General features: G+C 39.9%; 1 protein-coding gene across 28 annotated transcripts in view; it reads left to right on the top strand.

Moving 5' to 3' along the window:
- The window catches only part of KANK1 (KN motif and ankyrin repeat domains 1), a 243,906-nt gene that overhangs the window by 39,258 nt on the left and 186,333 nt on the right, over positions 1-18,315 (top strand). For 8 of the 28 annotated variants that reach the window (XR_014057303.1, XM_081503223.1, XM_081503114.1 and 5 more), the window contains one exon: positions 2,915-3,005. The exons of the other annotated variants lie outside the window; for them this stretch is intronic. The gene's annotated coding sequence lies outside the window, so the exon portion shown is untranslated. The remainder of the gene's footprint in view (positions 1-2,914; positions 3,006-18,315) is intronic. 28 annotated transcript variants of the gene reach the window in all.

Raw genomic sequence — 18,315 nt, 5'->3', positions numbered from 1 at the left:
GATCATTGGAGAAAACTGTTGCTCTGTTTGCCGCCCCAGGCCAAGGAAACTTTCACAGGCTCTTTAGGATAATAGAATTCCTGGTAATTGCTGGGAAATTGTTGAGGTTAGGATATTTTTCTCTGGGGGTACTTGGATGGGGGAGATGAGATATGTTCTTGGTACCGTAAGTCTGTCTGTCCTCTGAACATCTCTTCTGGGAAGTAGTCTGGACCATTAATTATGCTGAGTGGTGCTGGAAACATGCTGCTAGACTCTAAAGGGCTGGTGCTGCAAGCCATTCACCATTCATAAAAATGTTTCCAGGGTATGATGCATAAATATACTTAATAAACTGTGGGCACACTTCTGGGTAAGTTAGTGATTGCTTGTATCTAAACTTTTGAGGAAGTGAGGATAGCAACATTGTATTTATAATCAGGGCCTGTGCAAAGGCTGGATACTCGCAGTCCACCCCCCTTCAGTTAACTGGTTGCTGCTAAGTCGCTTCAGTCGTGTCCAACTCTGTGCGACCCCATAGACGGCAGCTCACCAGGCTCCGCCGTCCCTGGGATTCTCCAGGCAAGAATACTGGAGTGGGTTGCCATTTCCTTCTCCAGTGCATGAAAGGGAAAAGTGAAAGTGAAGTCGCTCAGTCGTGTCCGACTCTTAGCGACCCCATGGACTGTAGCCTACCAGGCTTCTCCGTCCATGGGATTTTCCAGGCAAGAGTACTGGAGTGGGGTGCCATTGCCTTCTCCGTTAACTTTCCTTAAATCAGTGTCTTAATGGACCCAGAGGATTTGATCTATTTCTCACGGCAACATGTACTGTTTTGTCTGTTCTCCTGTTCATTACAATTAATAACTTTCATTCCACAGTACAAATTGAGAGTAAAAAGGCAAGTCACAAAGTAGAAGATATTAGTCATAACATATATCCAACAAGAAACTTGTCCAGAATATGTAAAGAACAGCTACACATTAATAAGAAAAACTGAAAATATAATTTAAAAAATGAGCAGAAGGGCATTCAGTATCGTCAGTCATCAGGAAAATGCAAATTAAAACTATTGTAAAATACCAATACAAACTTTCTCAAATGGCTAAAATAAAAAAAAAAAATCCTAACAACCAAATGAAGATACAGAAAAGCTCAAACTCTCATACACTGCTGATAGATACATAAATTGGTTTGACTACTTTGGGAAGCTATTTGTACTTATCTATAAAACTGAACAAACTTGTATCCTGTTACTCAGTAATTATACTCCCAGATATGTATACCCAACAGGAATGAGTGCTTATGTGCACCAGAAGGATTTACAAGAATGTTTATAATGGAATGATAGGAGCATAATAGAAACAAGCCAGATATTGAATAAATATTTGTGGTATGATTATGCATTGAAATACTACACAGCAGTAAAAAACCAAATTACTGCTACACAAAACTGGATGAATCTCACAGATATTGAGTAAAGGCATTCAGAAATTAGTATACATATTGTATGATTTTATTTATATGAACATCAAAAGAGAGGCAAAAATACTCAATGGTGACAGAAGTCAGCACAAGGATGTACTGGCTGGTAAGGAACTTAGGGGGTGATGATGATTTGGATATATTCGTTCGTGAAAAAATTCATCATGATAAATATTTAAGATTTATGTACTTTACTGTATGTGTTATTCTTTAATTTAAAAAGTTTATTAAGATCAAGCATTTACAAATAAATCAAAAATTAAAGTAATAAGGCTTATCAGCTGCATAAAAGAGAAACTCATTTAAACTGGATTTAACAAACCAGCATCAGCAATAAGAAATTTGACCAAAATAAACAAACAAATAGCAACCAACCCAAAAGGGAATTTGTTGGAAAGAATCCAGTGGAAACACAAGTGCATGATAGCCAGCCAGTCTTCCTGGGAAATGGGAATTTAGGGCTGGAAGTTATGATTTCTTTTGAACACTCATGATGTCTTATCTCTAGCATTTTTACCATTCTTTGGCTTTTCTCTGTAGATCATCTTTCTCTGCTTCAACTCACATGTGGGTAGAGAATGGCACCACAGCCCTTGCTTGTCATGACACCCCATTTCAAGCCTAAGTTTTTATACCACATGGCTCTCTCTCCCTAGCCCTCTCTCATTCCTGGCGGATCAGCTTAGCCTATGCCTCCTTTCCCCCTCTGAGAATGGGAACCATTGTGTGGTCCTGTCAGCTGTGGTCAGAAAGTCTGGGATCACACAGAAAACACAGAGCAGCCCAGGCTGAGGCTGGGTGGAGTTTTCAAATAGGGGAAATGTATGTGGGAAGAAAATCATTTATTCCTGAGTGGGGTTTTTTAGAATTACCCTTCACTTTTCACTAGGCACCTTCTTAGTGTGCCTTTTTTTTTTCTTCCCCACTTGTTTCCTCCCAGTTAAACAGACTCTTACTATAACCTATGGATATGACACCTTGTCAGCTTAGTCTTAGTACGTGTTCTGAGTTTCTCTAGACTTCTAGCTTGCCAGGACCTCATCACAAATTTTCAAGAGGTGGTGTTGAATGTTTTTCCTTCAGAAATTAAGTTTTTAGGTGAATTCATGTATATTTTTATCAGAATAACTATGAGAGGAGTATTAACTTTGGGCATTGTTTTTCTTTGGCTTTTAGAAAAAAAAAATTGAGACACCTAGTAATTTTCATTAAGTTCTATCATAATTGATCATTTGAAAAATTATTTGCATCATCAAATCTTATATCTGATGAGTTAAGATTTCCAGGTAGGGACTAATACTAAAAATTGAAAATGAACCTGACCTAGACTTTGAAAAGAATGGTTTCTACATACCATAAAATATTAGGCAGTTACATTTCCTTGTTTTGCAAGGAGACTGGTATGCTAGTTAAGTTTATAACCTTGATTCTTGTTTTATCCCCACATCAGTTAGAGATTAATTACATACCGGTGGAAGGGTGAGCTGTTTGAACCTTATCTTCTCTGAACCTACTATTGTTTTCAACAACATCGTCTAAAGGTCAGTCAAACAAGTAACTTAAGTTTCCCCCTTCCCCCTGAAGCACATATTTATGAGGTAAAAACTTTAATTTAAAAAAGCCAGAATGTTATTTTCAGTTTATTGTATTCTTATGCAGATGGTTAGCATGAAAATTCACTGGCACTAAAACCTACTTGTTCATCCACCTTTATTAGGCTGCTCTGAGTATTAATTATTTCATTGAGCCTTAAAACATTTTTTAAAGGAAGCATTGGTTTCATGTCTAAGCTTAGACTAGATGATGCTTAATGGCTTAAAACAACATATTTTAATTTCTTGTTCACATTGCATGACAGCTCTGGCTCTGCTCCAGGGGTCTTCTTTGCTCTAGATCAGGCCTGTGGAGCTACCACACAGTCTGGGACAGAGTCTCATGGGGGCAAGAAAGAAAATGACTAGTACTGCTTCTGCTTATATGCTACTTCCACTCACATCCAGTTTGTTGAAACAAGTCACATGGCTAAGCCTACTAACAATAGGGTAGGATGTGTAATTAATTCTTCCATCTGGAGCCTCTGTAAGTCACATGGCATAGGAGGTGTAATCCTCTTATGAGGAGGGCAGCAAATAATTGAAACAACAACATAATCTGCCATAGTGGAAAACTATGTTTAATTCAAAGAAGTTTAATGGCCAGGATGCTGATTTAGAAACGGCTTTGGGAATTGATTAAATCTGTATTTTTGAAAAGGTTATGCTTCAGAAATCTGCCTAGATACAGGAAACAAGTCTAGTTTTTGTTTGGGACTGATGACTCTTTTATGAACTGCAGAGCTGTACCCACAATTTGGTAACTTTCCACTCATGGTTTTTCAAGGGTCTCGATCTATATTTTAATCTAGAAATGACTCTTTTACTCTCTGGACTTTTATTTCTTAATTTTCCATGTACTACCGCTGTATTATTGGTCATTGTTTTTTGTTTATCTGTATTGATATGGTCTTGCTAGTCAATTAAAGGCAGATGGTTCTGTCAAGAGAAGAGTAGAGAAGGGGCCTTTTGGCAAGACTAAAATTTATTGGGGCTTAGTAAATATTCTCTCACAAGTGAAATTTCTGTCTTATTTAAAAAATACAAAATCAGAATCCTTTAAAGAAAGGTGGCAAATTATAACCGTACTTACTGTGAGACGTAGAACTTCAGCACCTTGGTTGTTTATTCACCATCTACATGGTGGAGAAATTCAGAACTCTTTCAGGGTTGGAGAAGCTTGGTCATTCCTACATGTTTACCCTCATAGCCTTTGCATGAAGTTGGGGGCAATCTGTTGAGGCGAGAATCTTGGATAGTTTCTGTAATTTTTATGAGAATGCTGAGATTTCTTCTGCTTGGCTGACTTTTATAGTAAATGGACCACGATTGGTGACATTGACTGTTGCACTCTGGGGTTCTTCCTAAGCATTTGCCTGCCCCAGCTGCTCATGAAAACAGAGAAATAGGACTCATTGATGAAATTGTAAAGGATCTTACATGCCAGTTCCATCAGAGCATTGGGTTCTTGGAATGCTGCACTTTCTTTAACTTCTAATGTCTTTTAATGAATCATATGTGTGATGTCCTTAGCTTGTATCGAGGGATAGCTCAGAGTTCAAGAAACCCCACAGGAACCTCTCACACATTATGAGCTCTTTTGTATCTCTCAGCAGCCTTTTGCTGAAGAACCGTTGGAAAAGCTGTCCTAGGCCTCCCTATCAGGCGGTGCTGGGACTTTTCTTGGAAGAATATTTGATTGAACACTGTGACTCTTGTAAGAGATGCAGTTTCCTTATTGCTTTCGTGAAGTTTATATCGCACTGTTAAACTGCCATGTAGAACTTCATGATAGTCATTTTTGCTAACTGGTAGAGGCTTCATTTACTGCTCCACTATATTTTCCCTTGTTCTCAATTTTTTTTTTTTTTTTCTGTTTTTAAAATTAAGGTAAGTTAGTCTAGTTGTGAAGGTTGCCTGATGCCCTTTTTGGAACAAAGTTGTATATAAACATATATATTATGCTTACTCGGTACAATTAAACATTTTAAGAGGGCCTACTTGTATGAAGTATGCAGAGAGAGAGTGGAAAGAAGAGGAGGTGGGGTAGGGTGGGGAGAACACTCCTTTTTGTGCTCTTTGTCTCCTTTATTGTTCTCACGAGCAGATGTGTGTGCTTAGGGGATTACTGGAGTCTCTGTCCCTTGCACTCAGGGCAAAACTTTTTCTGGCCTTTTGATAATGAGGAAGGGGCTCCTGGTGTGCCATGGAATCTGCTTTCCAGGCCCAGGACCAAGAGTTGGATTGAACTGGCAGAATGAAAACAGTGTAATAGACACTTCTGCAGGGACGGGTCAGGAAAGGACTGCAGGCTAATTTGGGGGGTTGAAGTTGATGTTTCCCAACAAGCTACTCTGGCTTGTCATCCAGCTTACTCTCCAAACTCTGATATTCTCCTTGGGCTCACAGTGCCTGTCTGCCTGTGTTCTCCTGACCTCCTGCCTCTGACCTGTCCTGGCTTGTCCTTCATTACTCTCCATTGGTGCTCATGGATTATCGTAATCATGCAGAATTGGCCAAAACCCTGGACTGCAGTACCTTCAACCCTGGTAGCTTCGCCTTGAAAGCGCCTTCCTTGAACTCTGACTTGATGATACGACTTTGCTGTTGTTGATGGATAATATAAAGTGTGCTCATGTTAAACTTTTTCTACATTTGCTAGTTCTCCTCCTGGCTTACTTGCCACTCCTTTTCAGTTATCTTTGCCAGTTCTTCGTAGCTATGATTTTGGAAAGGTGTGTGTGGGGTGGGGTGGTGGGGGGCGGTGCACAGATGGTTAGGGCTCAGTTCTTGATTCTTTTTCTAGACATCTGCTCCCTTGGTGATCTCATCCAATCTCAAAGCTTTCGGTACCATCCATATTCCAATTATTCTCACATTTGTTTCTCCAGCTGTGACTTCTTCTCCCAACATCACACTTACATGTCCAACCACCTCCTGGTATTCCCACCTGGATGTCTGATAGCCACCTCAAGCTTGGCAAGGCTGAAATGGAATTCCTGGTTTCCCCCGAAACCCATTCTTACCACAGTCTTCCTTGATAGATGGTAAATACCCCCAAACTGTGGCTGTCTTTTCTCTCCATTCTTTCCTCTCCACCTCGAATCCATTAGCAATTCCTGTTAACTCTACCTTAGAAATATATCCAGAACCTGTTACCTCTTCCCCCTTTTCCACTGCCATCATTCTCTCTTACCTAGATTACTGCAGCAGCCTCATGACTGGTCTCCCTGCTTCTGTCCTTACAGTCCATCTTCAACAGTGGTCCTTTAAAAACAGAAGTCAGATGAGACACCTTTCTCCTCAAACCCTTTCTTGGCTTCCTGTTTCTATAAGAGAAGTTTTTACAGTGAACCCCGTGGCATTCTTGACCTGTTGGTCCCTTGTTACCCTCTAGCATCCTCTCCAGCGCTCATCCTGCTCCTGTGCTCAGCAGCAGTGGCTCTTTGTTCTTTCTCAGAGATGTGTATGTACTTGCCCTCAGGGCCTTTGCACAGGCTGCTCTTATCTCTGTGCTTGTTCATGCTGAGTCCTGCTCAGATGTCACGATCTCAGTACCTTAACTGTTACCAGTACCTTAACTCAGTGCCAGAATTATAATCTACCTTCTCTTGACCTCCTTTTCCTAGCTCTTCCTTTTCTTTCCCCAATAACATACTAACACTTGTAATTTACCTACGATGGTTACTGTCCATCTACTCCAGTAGGATATGGGCTTCCCCAGGGCAGGAATCTTTATCTGGTTCGTTGGCTGATATATATCAGACTTGCAGAACAGAGCCTGAAAATGTAGAAGGCATTTAATGGATTTTTTTTTGTAAGTCTTTATTGAATTTGTTACAATATTGTTCCTGTTCTTTGTGTTTTGGTTTTTTTGGCCCCAAGGCAAGTGGAATCTTAGCTTCCAGACCAGGGATCGAACCCATACGCCTTGCACTGGAAGGCTAAGTCTTAACCAGTGGACCACCAAGGAAGTCTCTAAAACTTTTTATTTTGTATTGGAATATAGTGGATTAACAATGTTGTGATAGTTTCTTCTGCACAGCAGAGTGACTCAGTGGTATATATACATGTATCCATTCTCCCCCAAACTCCCCTCCCATCCAGGCTGCCACATAAGGTTGAGCAGAATTTCCTGTTCTATACAGTAGGACCTTGTTGGTTATCCATTTTAAATATAGCAGTGTGTACCTTTCAATCCCAAACTACCTAACTATTCCCTCCCCCAATCCTGTAAGTGCATTCTCTAAATGTTTCTGTTTTTTTTTTTTTTGAAGTTCATTTGTATCATTTCTTTTTAGATTCTGAATATAAGGGCTATCATATGATATTTCTCTTTCTCTGACTTACTTCACACAGTCTGACAATCTCTAGGTCCATCCATGTTGCTGCAAATAGTGTTATTTCTTTTTAATGACTGAGTAATGTTTCATTGTATGTATGTACTACATATTCTTTATCCATTCCTCTGTCAATGGACATTTAGGTTGCTGTCATGTGTTGGCTATTGTAAGCAGTGCTGCAATGAACATTGGGGTGTATGAATCCTTTCAGACTCTGTTTTTCTCCAGATAAGTGCCTAGGATTAGGATTGCAGGGACTTATGGTAGCTCTCTTTTTAGTTTTTTAAGGAATCTTCATACCATTCTCTGTAGTGGCTGTACCAATTTACATTCCCCAATACATCTTTATTGTTGAATAAACTACTGATGAGAATTTGCTGTGCCATTCAGAATCCCTCCGAGGAGGAAGTGTATGTTTCAGTTCACTGTTTGAGAAGTGTTTACAGTATTTCTCTGATGAACTGGGACTTTTTTCTCCCAGTCATGAAAGTTGTGTACCTCATCCAGTTTCCGTTTATGCTTTGGCTACCAGGATGCCAGGAACTAAGTTTTATGCTCCACTTTGATAGTGATTCTGTGTTTCAATATGTAGGTAAAATAATAGAATCATTCCCTTCCTTTTCTGTCTCCCCTCCCTGTAGCTCATTCGGTAAAGAATCTGCCTACAATACAGGAGACTCAGGTTGGATCCCTGGGACAGGAAGATCCCCTAGAGAAGGGAATGGCAACCCACTCCAGTATTCTTACCTGGAGAATCCCATGGACAGAGGAGCCTGGTAGGCTACAGTCCATGGGATCGCGAAGAGTCGGACATGACTGAGTGACTAACACTACTACTACTAGCTTTCATTCGCTGATAAGTTGTTTTGTAATTCTTTTTCTTTGTTTTTGGACAAGAACTATACCTTTTATTGTTAGACCATTCAAGTAACCTTTAGAGTAATTGGTGTGTAAGGATTCTTTTCTGTTCTACAAAGAAGTCATAGTTTGTCAGAGAGTTGTTTGTCTTAGCTTATAGCTGATTTTTTGAGCTTTCATCCAGGTTGTCATGATTGTTTCAGGCAGTGTGCTTACTGGTTTGATCAGTGTTCTGAAACAGCAATTTTGGATATGTTATCTCTTCATAGGCTTTTATTTGATTGAATTATACTTATACAGGTATTAATGTACTTGTAAACTATCATTGTTTACTTCTTAGGCTAGTCAATCTCAAATTCTGGCTTCTTTAAATACAAGGGCCTTTATTTCTGACAGAAAATTTGAGCAATTTCTTGTCCCAGTTCAATAAAAGGAATTGTCGGCTAAAACCAGGGAGGATTAAATTAATAGAAGGCTGTTCAGTCTGGACACCTAACTGATATCCTAGCACGTGCTTTTAAAATGAGGGTTGTTTTAGCGGTGTCCAAAGCCATAGGCCTAAATGTCTTCCTAGAACTTCAGTTGTGCTTGAAATTTTTAGAGAAACCTCTTTTCAATTTGGGCAAGTTCTGTCACAAAGATGCTTAAAAAAAATCTGCAAAACATCACATTCATGAGTTGGTCAAATCTGAGTTAATAATTCTAGTAAATGTTGTACTTTTATTTAAGCAGGCATGTGGTGATGTCAGCCCTGTGATCTAGGAGTGTAAGCCTCAAGGCTTGTGCCAATTTCCCTGTTCCTGTGGCTGCTACTTAAGCATTAGAACTGAAAATGGGAATTTTGCAGTGACTCTTTTAGTAATCACATGACATTTTTTTATATATAATTTAAAAAATTTATTTATTTATTTTCAGCTGTGTCAGGTCTTCGCTGCTGTGTGGGCTTTTCTCCAGTTGCACTGAACGGTGTGGGGGGCTACTCTTCATTGCGGTGCGGGGTCTTCTCATTGTGGTGGCTTCTCTTGCTGCAGAGCACGAGCTCTGGGGTACATAGGTTTCAGTAATTGAGGCACATGGGCTCAGTAGTTATGGCGCCCAGGCTCCAAAGCACAAGCTCAATAGTTGAGGCACATGGGCTTAGTTGCTCTGAGACATGTGGGTTCTTCTTGGATCAGGGATCAAACCTGTGTCTCCTGCATTGGCAGGCAGATTCTTTACCACTGATCCACTGGGAAAGCCCACAACTAGTGTTTTTGTTTTTTTCAACAAATTGAGTTTGTCACTCAGAGGATCAGTAGTTTCCGTTTATTTAAAAAATCTGATTACCTAAAGCCATTGTTTCTTACAAATCAGTTCAGTTTCCTATTCAAGTTGCTTTTAATCAAGTCCTGCATTCAAACCCACACACATCCCTAACTTCATCTCTCATAAGAATGAGGTAATGGAAATCACAAGAGTACTGGGAACACACCTTCAAAGAGTGTATCCCTCTGACAATTGTGTCTGAGGTGTTCTCCTAATGAATGGGTCAACCAGGGGATGCCCACGTCCCCAACCCTCAGATTGGAGTTGGTGGACAGTACCAGTGCCAGTCACCTAAAAACCATAGGTTGTTCTTAGATGCTATTTGAAATATGGATTTTATCACATTTTGTAATGCAGATTAGCCCATCATTGAGTCTCATGTGTTAAAAAAAAAAACAAACATGAATATTGGCTCTATGGAAAATGTCAATGTTTTGTATGTTTGTGTGTATATACTTTAAAAAGTTAGATTACCCTGTAAGGCCTGTAAATGAAAACAGAAGCCACTCTGCCCTAGTTTTCTCCCGATTCCTTCTCCTTATAGAAAACTACTTAGAAATCTGTTTTTCTCCTAATGTTGTTGAAAATGGTGATACTTGTGACTGTGAAAATGGCAGTATTTTGAGAAAATATGCTTGTTCTGTCATTTCTTGATTTTTTAAAATCTGAATTTGGGTATTGTTTCCTGTCTTCTTACTGTGGAAGATGAGACTGTAACTGATAACATCTCCCATACAGTCTTTTCTAAAATCCTCCTAATGTAAACCTAGTTGCTTAATTTGCTTAATATATAACATTTAGGTTATAGTGACTATGAAAATCGTTCAGAATGGAGATGTGTCATTTAAATGACATTTCCTTCCTCAAATATATCTTTTACTCACCCAGAGTTAAGAATTCTTAGATTTATGTACCTCTCACTGATTCACACACAGATTGAAGCCCAACCTTCTTCTTTATGTTTAAAGACCTCAGGATAGCTGTCTGATCCTTCCCTTCTGAAGGCATTCCTTATAAAGTGTGCCTATCAGCCCAGAGATGCCCCTTATTTCTGTTTCCTGGATCTCATGATGTGTCCTTTCCTTGTGGTCTCTCTTAGTCTCTTCTCTTGGTTTCTTCTCTTGGTAGAGGGCATTAGCCAGCAGCTTCTGAGAAAATCTACATGGGAGATACATTTTCATGAAATTTGCCATGTCTGAAAGACTAGAGATCTCTTCAAGAAAATTAGAGATACCAAGGGAACATTTCATGCAAAGATGGGCTTGATAAAGGACAGAAATGATAGGGACCTAACAGAAGCAGAAGATATGAAGGAGAGGTGGCAAGAATAAACAGAACTGTACAAAAAAGATCTTCATGACCCAGATAATCATGATGGTGTGATCACTCACCTAGAGCCAGACATCCTGGAATGTGAAGTCAAGTGGGCCTTAGGAAGCATCACTACAAACAAAGCTAGTGGAGGTGATGGAATTCCAGTTGAGCTATTTCAAGTCCTGAAAGATGATGCTGTGAAAGTGCTGCACTCAACATGCCAGCAAATTTGGAAAACTCAGCAGTGGCCACAGGACTGGAAAAGGTCAGCTTTCATTCCAATCCCAAAGAAAGGCAATGCCAAAGAATGCTCAAACTACCACACAATTGCACTCATCTCACATGCTAGTAAAGTAATGCTCAAAATTCTCCAAGCCAGGCTTCAGCAATACGTGAACCATGAACTTCCAGATGTTCAAGCTGGTTTTAGAAAAGGCAGAGGAACCAGAGATCAAATTTCCAACATCCCCTGGATCATCTAAAAAGCAAGAGAGTTCCAGAAAAACATCTATTTCTGTGTTATTGACTATGCCAAAGCCTTTGACTGTGTGGATCACAATAAACTGTGGAAAATTCTGAAAGAGATGGAAATACCAGACCATGTGACCTGTCTCTTGAGAAACCTGTATGCAGGTCAGAAAGCAACAGTTAGAACTGGACATGAAACAACAGATTGGTTCCAAATAGGAAAAGGAGTACGTCAAAGCTGTATATTGTCACCGTGCTTATTTAACTTATATGCAGTGTACATCATGAGAAACACTGGGCTGGAAGAAGCACAAGCTGGAATCAGGATTGCTGGGAGAAATATCAATAACTTCAGATATGCAGTTGGCACCACCCTTATGGCAGAAAGTGAAGAAGAACTAAAGTGCTTCTTGATGAAAGTGAAAGAGGAGAGTGAAAAAGTTGGCTTAAAGCTCAACATTCAGAAAACTAAGATCATGGCATTTGGTCCCATCACTTCATGGCAAATAGATGGGGAAACAGTGGCAGACTTTATTTTTGGGGGCTCCAAAATCACTGCAGATGGTGACTGCAGCCATGAAATTAAAAGACGCTTACTCCTTGAAAGGAAAGTTATGACCAACCTAGATAGCATATTTAAAAGCAGAGACATTACTTTGCCAACAAAGGTCTGTCTAGTCAAGGCTATGGTTTTTCCAGTGGTCATGTATGGATGTGAGAGTTGGACTGTGAAGAAAGCTGAGCACCGAAGAATTGATGCTTTTGAACCGTGGTGTTGGAGAAGACTCTTGAGAGTCCCTTGGACTGCAAGGAGACCCAACCAGTCCATCCTAAAGGAGATCAGTCCTGGGTGTTCATTGGAAGGACTGATGTTGAAGCTGAAACTCCAATACTTTGGCCACCTCACGCAAAGAGTTGACTCATTAGAAAAGACCCTGATGCTGGGAAGGATTGGGGGCAGGAGGAGAAGGGGATGACAGAGGATGAGATGGCTGGATGGCATCACCGACTCGATGGACATGAGTTTGGGTAAACTCCTGGAGTTGGTGATGGACAGGGAGGACTGGTGTGCTGCGATTCATGGGGTCACAAAGAGTTGGACATGACTGATCGACTGAACTGAACCTAAGTTATGCTACCCAACTCCCACACTCTTGATAGTTTAGCTAAACATACTTTTCTGGTTTGGAGATCTTTTTCCTTCATAACTGACAAGATTTCTTGCAAAAATTCCAGCCTTTTATGAAAGCTGGAACTTTTCCCTCTCTTATCTTTGAAAGCTTTTAGTGTCTTTTATGGGCTTCCCTTGTGACTCAGCTGGTTGTCCCAGGTAGTCTCATTGATCTATTTTCATTAAATTTTCAGGACACAGAGTGGCCTTCCTAATCTAGAAACTTATGTTTTTCAGTTATTGTAAAATTTCTTGAGTTATCTTTGATAACTTTTTCTCTTGATTGAATTTCTGTTTTCAAATATTGATCTTCTGGAGTAGTCCTCTCAATTTTCTTACCTTTTTCTCCTAGATCTTTGTCTATTTTTTTTTTTCCAATATTGGGTTGAATTCTTCAGCTTTACTTACGACCATTGTATTGAATTAAAAAGTAATTTTCAAGTGGATAATGCATGACTCAAATTTAAAGGATAGTGTGTGTGATGTCGCTCAGTCATATCTAACTCTTTGTGACCCCATGGACTATAGCCCACCAGGCTCCTCATAAAAGAGCAAAGTGAAAAGCCTCCCAGTTCCTAGCCCTAGCCACCACATTCCCTCTTCAGAGACAGTCGGTGCCGTTCATTTCAGAAATACTCTGTATATAAAAATCGAATATGGGTTTATTCTCATATTCTCTCCCCCTTTAAAGTCAGAAATTATACCATACTTTACATTTTGTTATGCACGTTCTTTTTTCATGTAATCATGCCTCGAGATTCCCTGGTACAGGTACAGTTTCTCCTATATTTTTGTAGTTTTAAACACAACAGCATAGTGTTTCTTTTTACAGATACTCTGTGTTTTGTTGACTCTATTTCCTATTGATTTTGTTGTTTGTAACAATGGTGCAAAAGATAATTTTGCATAAACATTGCTTTGTTCAGATGTGACAAATTCTGAATATGGAATTAGTGAAAGGGTTTGTGGTGGCGCAGTGGTAAAGAGACACAGGAGTGCCAGAGACACAGGAGACACAGGTTCAATCCCTGGGTTGGGAAGATCCCCTGGAGAAGGAATTGGCAACCCACTCCAGCATTCTTGCCTGGAAAATTCCATGAACAGAGGAGCCTAACTGACTACAGTCCATGGGGTTGCAAAGCGTTGGATGACTGAGCATGCACACACATAATTGTAATAAATATTGCCCCAACTGTCTTCCATAAAAATTGTGCTGCTGCTGCTGCTGCTAAGTCGCTTCAGTCGTGTCCAACCCTGTGTGACCCCATAGACGGCAGCCCACCAGGCTCCTCTGTCCCTGGATTCTCCAGGCAAGAATACTGGAGTGGATTGCCGTTTCCTTCTCTGGAAAAATTGTGCTACTATGTATAATTATCACCAGCAAGGTATGAAAGTACCTTTTTCTACATCTGTGCCAACATATTAGGTTATGAAGCTGCTTAATCTTTGGCAGTTTGATAAGTGAAAAATGGTATTTCATGCAGTTGTAATGTGCATTTGTCTTAAGAGTTGAATATCTTCTTATGAGTCTATAACAGCCATTTGTATTTACCTTTCTGTGAACTATTTTATCCTTTACTCTTGGGCTGTTAGTTTTCAAGTTGTGACACTTTATTTATAAAGGAAATAGGACCTTTTTATAATTAGATTATTAATCCATCTTAAATTTATTTTAGGAAGTAGGGATCTCAGTTTACCTTTTTTAGATGGCTGCTGGTTTTCCTAATATTTATTAATAATTCATTTTTCTATTTTTGATTGCAAATACTGTGTAACTTTACAATATACAAAATCCCATATGCTTTTGTGTCTGTTTCTGTTCTATTGCTCTGCTGCGCTATTCATATTTTATTTGTAACATTATTCTAATTGTTAAAAGTTTTCCAACATATTTTTGTATTAGGGAAGATTAAGTTTTTATTTTTATTTTATTGTTGATGTTAATCATCATTTTGCACTAACACTTGAATTATGTAAATTTTAAAGGAAACCAATCAGAATTTTATATAGTGTAAAAAGAAGTACACTACCCTAGGTAAAGGTCATAGTTTTCTAGCTCAAAACTTGCTTTCTTTTTTCCAATGAGGAGGAAGCAAGATGCCAAAACAAGGTTAAGAGGTACTTAATTATTCACCTTTGGCATCAAAACTGGCTTACACATCAGAATATTTAGCCTTGAGGGAGAGAAGAAAAATGATTACATAGGTCAACAATTGCACAGCAAAACTCAGCTTTGAGAGTTGAAGAGACTTGATTGTGGGAACACTAAGTCATTTGAGATGAACTTAGTTTATTCTCAGGTGGTGAAAATACATGATCAGTAGTCAGCTGTAGTGCAAGTCACATTGGTGATTTTCCTTCAGTGAAAAGCCTTTATCCGTCTGAGATGAGAAAAGAGACTCAGTGAACCGGAGACTGTTTCATTCTGAACCATGACAGCCTTTTGGCACCTCTCCTCAGTGTTGCTCCGAATAGATTGTAAAATGGAAAAAACAGTTGCCACTTCTCTGTGTGTGTCTGTGTGAGCTAGACTGTTGCCATATTAATATTGTGACAGCAAGAAAGAAGAGAACTTGTTTAGGTGGCCACCTGAGCTGTAGTGCCCCAAAAGCATACTCATGAGTGAAGCATTTCAGAAACTGTTTTAGTGAGTTTAAAACATTAATTGACTATGGGTGCAAGCACAGATATATTATGGAGTAGACTTGTCTTAGCTCAGACTGCTGTAACAAAATACTGCAGGCTGGGTTACTTAACAGACGTTGTCATAGTTCTGAAAGGTGGGGGCTCCAATCAAGGTGCCTTGTGGTTGGGTTCTGGTGAAAGCCCACTTTCTGTCTTGTGGAAGGCTGTGTTCTTGGAGTGTCCTCTTGTGTGGAAGGAGAAAGGGCTCTGGCCTCTTCCTCTTCTTGCAGGGACACTAATCCCATCATGGTGCTCCCCCTCAGGACTGCATCTAAACCTAATTACCTCTCAAAGGCCCCTCCTCCAGATACAATCACTCTGGAGAGTAGGGCTTCAGTGTGTGAATCTGGAGGGTACACAAATGTTTCGTCTATCAGTTCAGTCGTCAGTCATGTCCGACTCTTTGCGACCCCATGAATTGCAGCACGCCAGGCCTCCCTGTCCATCACCAACTCCCGGAGTTTACCCAAACTCATGTCCATTGAGTCGGTGATGCCATCCAGCCATCTCATCCTCTGTCGTCCCCTTCTCCTCTGCCCCCAATCCTTCCCAGCATTAGGGTCTTTTCCAATGAGTCAACTATTCGCATGAGGTGGCCAAAGTATTGGAGTTTCAGCTTCAACATCAGTCCTTCCAATGAACACCCAGGACTGATCTCCTTCAGGATGGACTGGTTGGATCTTCTTGAAGTCCAAGGGACTCTCAAGAGTCTTCTCCAACACCACGGTTCAAAAGCATCAGTTCTTCGGCGCTCAGCTTTCGTCTATAACAGGACTGTAAAATGATGGGTGAGCTGTTCTGAGCCCCCGTGGTCAGTCCTCTCAGAGGACTCTCAGGAAACTTTGACTCCATTTAGACATTACAGTGTATATAGATCGAATAGTAATTTGAGAGTGTTTATCTCCCTTTAGGAACTCTGGACCTAAAACTTGGGTTTAAAATCTTCCCTGTAATGCCTGGAGTGGGCCCAGGATCTTTCACAGGTTTGTTTTAAAAGGTGCTGTGGCCTCATTTCCCTTTATAAGTGAGAAATTTCAAAAAAGAAGCATTCACTTGAATGCTAGCGTACGTTTTCCTGTTTGTTTTATGTTTTTTAATATCATTTTTAAGTGTACAGTCCAGTGGTATTAAGTATATTCACATGGCTGTACAGCCATCACCAGCATCCATATCCAGAGTATTTTCAACTTCCCAAACAAAAACTCTGTATCCACTAAATACTAACTCCTTAATTCCCCTCCCCTCCCCCTGACAACAACTATGCTACTTTCCAGTTGTTTTATTTATATAGCTGATACTCAGAAGCTAAACATTTCTTATTTGAAGGTCTTTACCAAGCTACTTGACTTGAGCATACAATTTGCTGGTTAAGCCTGTGATTAAAATTCACTCTTAATCACTGGTTTTAAAACATCTTGGAAATAGGTAAAACTGCTTGAGGTTATTATGAAGAAATGCACTTGCAGTTTTCTAGAGTAGATCAGAGATTTCCTTACCTATGGTAGCATCTCGGTCAACTGTGCATATCGTTTCTCTTGGCCAGAAAACAAAACTGGCCACTGTGGTTATGATAAAGCTTGTGTACACAGCTGTAGGAGGGAGCAGGAAGGTAGCTGTGATCAGAGACCCTAGGTAACTTTCTGAAGATGGTGGAGTGTCTGGCACTGTGTGGTTGCTGGTCAGAACGTTTTGGAATTGGATTTTGTCCTGCAGTGATGGTAGCTCTTTGACAAAAAAGGCACTTGTGAATATTTGCATTGCTTTGAAGCCAGCGCCAAGAAGATACTGTGACTGATGGCCAGTCAGAGGCAAAGGTGGGTATGTGAGGTTTTCATAATGCAGGAACAAAGATTGTGGAAAAAAAGGAGACAATAATTAATATTGTCAGTAAAATTCATTGAACCCACAGGGCAGTTTGGACGAATCATAGCTGTTTTAAGAATTTGCTGCTCATAACTGTGTATCATAGATGTTAATCCTGAGTTAAGAGCATGAATTTGGGATCAGAATTTAGGTCTGCGGATTTGTGACTTGGGTGTGTTTAACCTTTCTAAGTTTCTCCTTTCTCAGTTTGTTCATCTGAAGAATGGACATGGAGACAGTTACTGGGATCTTTGTAAGGAACAGATGAGATAATGCATAGGCATTTAAAGTGTTATATGAAACCTCTTATGCCCCTGAAAGAAACATATAAAATGGAAAGTTTTATATACATATATTTTTTTATCCTTCAAAATACTTGATCTTCCAGTCTGAGTTATTTGACTTATTTGCATCAAGTAGTTTTTCCTTGATCATGTTTCTATGTCTAGACTATCCTGATTGAAGGCAAACACTGCCTAGTGAGAAGTCAGGGATAACAGAGGCTGGGTTTTGGCATAGTAGATCAAAACCAGGTTGGCATTCCTAGTTCCTGATAGACTCAGTGAGGCAGATGCAAAGGTCATGTGAACTTGGAACAGTTCCTACCCATTATGTTGTTTAGCTCTTCAAAAAGTAGTCTGGAATTTGTTTTCAGTAGCTAAGTTCATTATCTAACTGTTTCCAAGCCATACCTCCTGTCTCCAGGCTTGTGAAAGCAAAACAAAGTCACTGTGCACTCACATCATCCTTTTAGGAGGATCTGGAGATTGACTGGCTGACACTCCCAGAGTTCACAGATTTGGGTTCATGTAAGGAGAAGAATATGTCACCCAGTCCTTTTACCACTCTTTTTTTACCCACAAGGGTTAGGAGAGATTTGCAGTATGGGGAGCAGAGAAAGGGGTAGGCATAAAAAAGATCCTGTTCTGTTGTCATATGCACCCAAATGATACATCTTCCTTGATAACTGCCTGTTTGGGTTTACTGGGAAAGGGCCTGAATAATCATAGTGGGAGTATGAAGAATGAGCCTTTAGAGCTCCCCAACTTGTGGAAATTCAGAAAATGTAATGTAGAAATGTATGTTTCTCCAGCTTGTAAATCCCAAACAATGGTCTTGTTAGAAGAACTTTTGAAACTTGTTTGTTCTGTTTGAAAGCATTATTGTGTTCAGTGGGTACATGTGCTTTGGTCATAAAAATGTGTGCCTTAATTACATTGCCAGGGAGGCTGTGAATTTTACTGCCAACAAA

The sequence above is a fragment of the Giraffa tippelskirchi genome, chromosome 1 (genome assembly GCF_054371585.1).
Source record: "Giraffa tippelskirchi isolate mGirTip1 chromosome 1, T2T-mGirTip1v1.2.pri, whole genome shotgun sequence".
Classification (NCBI taxonomy): Eukaryota; Metazoa; Chordata; class Mammalia; order Artiodactyla; family Giraffidae; genus Giraffa; species Giraffa tippelskirchi.
Note: the sequence above shows the minus strand (reverse complement) of the source record. Positions and strands in the feature narration are given on the sequence as shown.